This window comes from Zingiber officinale, chromosome 2B (assembly GCF_018446385.1).
Source record: "Zingiber officinale cultivar Zhangliang chromosome 2B, Zo_v1.1, whole genome shotgun sequence".
In the NCBI taxonomy this organism is placed as follows: domain Eukaryota; kingdom Viridiplantae; phylum Streptophyta; class Magnoliopsida; order Zingiberales; family Zingiberaceae; genus Zingiber; species Zingiber officinale.
The window spans coordinates 84,110,532-84,116,531 of record NC_055989.1 but is presented as its reverse complement, the minus strand read 5'-3'; positions in this window follow the sequence as shown (position 1 = coordinate 84,116,531).

Below are 6,000 nucleotides of genomic sequence, written 5' to 3'. Positions count from 1 at the left end.
AGATGACTCATTTAAGCATCTAAATAAATTTTAAATAGATGAATTCGATTTCATTAGTATTTATAAATATTTAAATCATATTCATCAATAAATATTTTATTAAATTTATAAATAAATAAATATAGACACTTACAATAATAGATAAATTTACAATACGAAACTTATCATACAACAAATAAGTTTATAAAATATAAAAGCTTCTAACTATCAAATAAGATTTGAATATAAAAAAATTAAACCAAATTTGAATAAATATTTTGATGATTTAATTTATTTTAAGTTAAGTTTGATTCCACTTAGCTAGATTATTTTATCCTAATTTATCTAACATAAAATGTATCTGAGCCCAGATCTATTGGTTTATTAAAAAGTAAGTTAGGAGATGAATCATTTATAATTGTAGTCGGATTATAGTCATGATCTGGTTGTAATTGGTTGTGATCTCTCCTTGTGTTCATCGTCCCTCCTAGGTTATAGTTTGGATCAGGGTAGGTGGCTGGAGGCCACCCTCGCTCGACGCTAGGAAGTCTGGCCACTTGTCCATTGCCAGCGGCCTCTAGCTAGGCGACCTCCGGCTACATGTTCCGACCCAAAATATAATCTAGGGAACGATGAATCCATGGAGGGATCGCAGTCAATTGTAATCGGATCATGATCATGATCCAACTGTAATTATATATGGTTCATCCTCTTAACTCGTCCAAGGAAAATATAAGAGATAAAAAATTTTGAATTTTTTTTTTTATTTTGGTGTAGTTGAAAATTTATAAATCCTTGTGTACCATTTAAAATATTAATCATTTATATGGCTTTTAAGAGTATCCACAATGCATCACCATTGTAACACCCACCACCTCATCAAAAAATATAGGGTTCACTGCTACATACTTATTATAACAATATACTCTTTCCGAAAATTGTGAAGAAGGTTGCCTAGGGATGTGGCTTTTGAGTTAACCGGGTATAGACTTCACTCCGCTCTACAACACAAGAAACGTCAATGTCGAGCCAGGGAAGGGGTCCTCGGCGTTGACCCTCTGACGCTCAAGTCAGTAATCGGGAAAACGAAAGAAAGCAGAGCAACCCTAAGCATATGCGTGAATAGTGAATAACGCGTACCTCCGTCGATGCATGGACCCCCCTTTATATAGCGCCCCAATAGGTGATGTGCATGCACCTCAAGGCGTGGGTATGCTTCCCTAACTGCCCTATGAAAGAACCTATCAGGAAAGTGTCTTTAACATCACACATTAACTGGACATGCAAATCCCTGATGAGACAGTAGAAGCTTTCGTCGTATGATCCGCCTATTGATCACGCCCCGTTGTCAGTGGCATTAACTCCCAAAGGAATATTAAGAGATATGAAAGAGGAGTCTCATTGTTTAGTCGAGCGGGGGAACCGCTTGGCCGAGGATCCCCACCCTGTCGACCTCGGTCGATCTTCTCCATAATCCCTTGGCTCGGTTGATTATTTTCGCCCGACCAGACCAGTGCTCTGGTCGCCTTAGCATTCCTCTACTTCATGATGAGCATCTGATATTCTGGTCGTAGTGCTCTTGGCTGTCCGGACATTTCCCTCGGACAAACCACTTGTCGATTGGACACTTCATGATCAATCGACAACTGCAGTAGACCTCCACTCGGCCCACCTTTATCAAGTTCGTTGGTTCTCTAGCGTTGACCGCTCTGACTTTGACCTCAACGTTGGCTGCTACCTCCGCCCTTGACCTACACTTGGTGGGCCCCCTTTATCACTGCATATCCCCTCAAACCTAGTTAAAGGAGGCTGGAAGTCCAATTGATTGGACAAGTAGTGTCTTGGGTGGCTTTCACATCCGATCGGACATTCTAGGTTCAGACGTGTTGTTCAACTACCACTTGCTTCCATGGATTTAGATCCTTCGCTCGGCTATCATATGACATGGATTTATAGTCGCTGCTCAGCTATGTCTTAGTCTGAGTTTTGTGCCAATCGGGATGGCTAACGACAACACTTAGCAAATTTTCCATTTCTCGGTGCTTTCTCGGATGAGCGCCCTTTAATGGTTGCTGACACTATCTCAATTTACAGGTTGTTGCTCAGGGACATTATGTCGCACCAACACCAAGTCAATCGTATACTCTGTGGATGATAAATAAATCCAGAGCGGCTTGCCGACGTTGGGTTTTGCCAATATAGGTAAGGAGGTAAGGTATTCCTTGAGCTCCTCCAACGCCTTATTGTACTATGTGTCATATTGGAACTTTGTCGCTTGATGCAGTATCTTGGAGAACGGGTGACTCTGGACAGACAATTTGAAGATGAATCTCGATAATACGGTGATCCATCCGGTTAGTTGTTGGGTCTCCTTTAAGTTGCGGGGCGGGGACATGTCCTACAGTGCCTTCACCTTGCTCGGATTTGCCTCGATTCTCCATTCAGTGACAATATAGCCAAGAAGCGACCACTCTTTGCTCCGAACAAGCACTTGTTTGGATTTAGCTTGATTCCATATGCCCTCAAAGTTCGGCAGGTTTCTTCGATATCTGTGCAAAGGTCAGCGACTTGGAGAGATTTTATCAAGATGTCAACGACATATTCCTTCATGTTACGACTCATCTGCCGTCAGAACACCTTGTTCATCAATCTTTGATAGGTGGCGTCGATGTTCTTCAATCCGAACGGCATGACGTTGTAGCAGTAAATTCCGTCGGCTGTAATGAAGCTGACCTTCTATTGTTCTTCAAGGGTGAGCAATACTTTATGGTAACCTTGGTATACGTCGAGCATGTAGATCAGCTCACAACACATCGTGGAGTCCACTGATGTAGACCATATTTCATGTCACGTGGCACTTCAAATTAATTAAAATTGAAAACACATACAATTCAAAAATAAAGATGTAGTCAAGAGTCCAAAGTCGTATTTTTTCAAGGACTACTATATAAGGAGGTTGGATCTTGAGCAAAGCGAAGAAAAAGCGAAAACGAAGCAAAAACAAGAGAATTCCTCCACTTTCGTTCCCCGATTCTTTCTCTCAGTCGTGCATCCGCTCGGCTAAACTTCTCGTGATAGCACTCAGGTGCATTCTCAGTTCGCCATAAACAACCAGTGCTTGGTTGCGTTCGTGGTTTTGCCGTTGTATCCTGGGAAACAAACGATCCGAGAAAACCTCGAAGCACAGCCGAAGGTGGGGCGAATCTGTTTCAAAGAAATTACGTCAATCGCAGGCCTCGGTCCGCTGCTCTATTTGTCCGATCGGTCGGACTCTTCATTTGCTGGTTCGGCCACTCGCCCTTCTGATCTGCCCGACCGATCTCCCGCTCTGCCTGTCTATCTTTCAGTCTGCTCCGATGCTTTGATTGATCAGACTCTGAGGTCAGAAAACCAGCCCCTGCTGGCAGCCTGAGATTATCTGCTCAGGTCATCTTAATTGTGAGTTGAATTTAATTTGAGTATTTAGATTCAGCTAATTTCCTATAAATCTCCGGCTACAGATTTTTTGGTTTCCAACAATCTTGAAACAGACTCGATTCTGTTGAGATGGCCACGGAACGAAATGTTGAGGTGCAACAGACTCAACACGTGCAGGCCCCCTTCGCCCCGATTGGAACTGTGTCAATCAGTCATGGGGAAAAGCCAGAGAAGTTCAGTGGATTGAACTTCAAGAGGTGGCAGTAGAAGATACTCTTCTACCTGACCACACTCAATCTGGCTCGGTTCTTAACCGAGGACCCTCCCAAGCGCATTGAGGATGCTGATGCGCAAACCATCAGTACAGTGGAGGCATGGACTCATTCTGAGTTCCTTTGCCGAAACTATATCCTCAACTGCCTTGCCGACTCGTTGTACGCTGTGTATAGCATGAAGAGAACGGCTAAGGAGCTGTGGGATTCCCTGGACAAGAAATACAAGACGGAGGATACAGGGGCAAAGAAGTTCATCGTGGGCCGATTCCTGGACTACAAGATGGTTGACTCCAAGATGGTGATCAGCCAAGTCCAGGAGCTTCAGGTGATCTTGCACGAGATCCACTTAGAAGGGAGGGTTCTGAGTGAAACCTTCCAGGTGGCTGCTATCATTGAGAAGCTGCCTCCCGGCTGGAAGGACTTCAATAACTACCTGAAACACAAGCGGAAGGAGATGAATGTGGAGCAACTCATTGTTCAACTTCGCATCGAAGAAGACAACAAGAGTTCAGAGAGAAACTGTTCTCTCAGGCTAATATAAAAGTCAACGTGGTCAAGCTCGGTTAAAGCTCAAAGCGAAAGAACCCCAAGTCTTCCAAGATGGGACTCAAAGGAGGCATCAGCAAGAAGAAGTTCTCTGGGAAGTGCTTCAACTGTGACAAAGTGAGTCACAAATCTACGGAGTGCAGAAAGCCGAAGAAGAAGCAAGAGGTCAACCTGAACGAGGGACCAGAAATGGACAACCTCTGTGCTGTGGTCTCTGAGTTGAACCTGATCGGTTCAAACCCGCGACAATGGTGGATCGATACTGGAGCCACCAGACATGTGTGGTGCAACAAGGAGCTGCTCCACAACTTCGAGGAAGTCATTGGAGACAAACTGTTCATGGGGAACTCAGCAACCTCGGACATCATGGGCTAAGGAAAGGTGGTGCTGAAGATGACCTCGAGCAAGGACCTCACTCTGAACAATGTGCTGTATGTTCCGGAGATTTGGAAGAATCTAGTGTCCGGATCACTGTTAAGCAAGCATGACTTTCACATTATTTTTGAGTCGGACAGAGTTGTATTGTCCAAGAATGGAATGTTTGTAGGAAGGGCTATGTATTTGATGGGTTGTTTAAGCTCAATGTAATGACGATTAGGCCTAATATAAATAAAAATGAAAGTTCTTCCATTTATATGCTTGAGTCTTCGTGTTTGTGGCATGGTAGACTAGGACATGTTAACTACAATGTGTTGTGTAGATTAATAAACATGCAAATCATACATATATTCCACCTTGGCCCAAAACACAAGTGTGAGATTTGTATTGAAGGAAAATGATAAGGTCATCCTTTCAACATATTGAAAGAAGTAATGAACCACTTGACCTAATCCACACTGATGTGTGTGACCTAAAAGGTACGCCAACACATGGTGGTACTAAATACTTTATCATTTTTGTAAATGATAACACAAAATACTGTTATGTGTATCTTCTCAAAAGTAAGGATGAAGTTATAGAGAAATTTGCTCTCTATAAGAATGAGGTTGAAAACCAGCTTAATAGAAAGATTAAGGTGGTTCGAAGTGACCGAGGCGGTGAATATGTGTCACCATTCGCTGAATTGTGTGTTAAACATAGGATCAGACATGAAACAACAGCTCCTTATACTCCTCAGCAAAATGGAGTTGCTGAGCGAAAGAATCGAACTCTTAAGGAGATGATGAATGCTCTTCTATTAAGCTTTAGATTGCCAGAGTCCATGTGGGAGGGGGGGAAGCTGTGTTAACAACTAATTACCTTTTAAATAAGGTGCCCCGGAAGAAAATAGATAAGAGCCCTTATGAGTTATGGAATAGAAGACAATCGTCCTACAAATATTTATGAATGTGGGGGTGTCTTGCCAAAGTGTTGGTGTCTAATCCGAAAAGGATTAAGATAGGACCAAAGACAGTTGATTGCATATTTATTGGATATGCACAAAACAGCGTTGCGTATAGATTTTGTGTGTATGAGTCACACATACCAGAGATATACAAGAACTCGATAATCAAATCGAGAAATGCCTCGTTCTTCAAGCATGTGTTTCCGTATAACACCCGAGATGATGCTAGCTCCTCAAAACGGGCATATGAAACACAAGACGAAGAATATGATGATGAACCAGTAGAGGTTAAACTTAGACGGAGTAAAAGAGCTCGGGTAGAAAAATCCTACGGATCGGATTTTATCACTTTCATGCTGGAAAGTGAGCCCCGGAGTTACTCAGAAGCAGTAAGCTCGTCTGATGGACCTCACTGGAGAGAGACAATTACATCTGAGATAGAATCTATCTTACAAAATC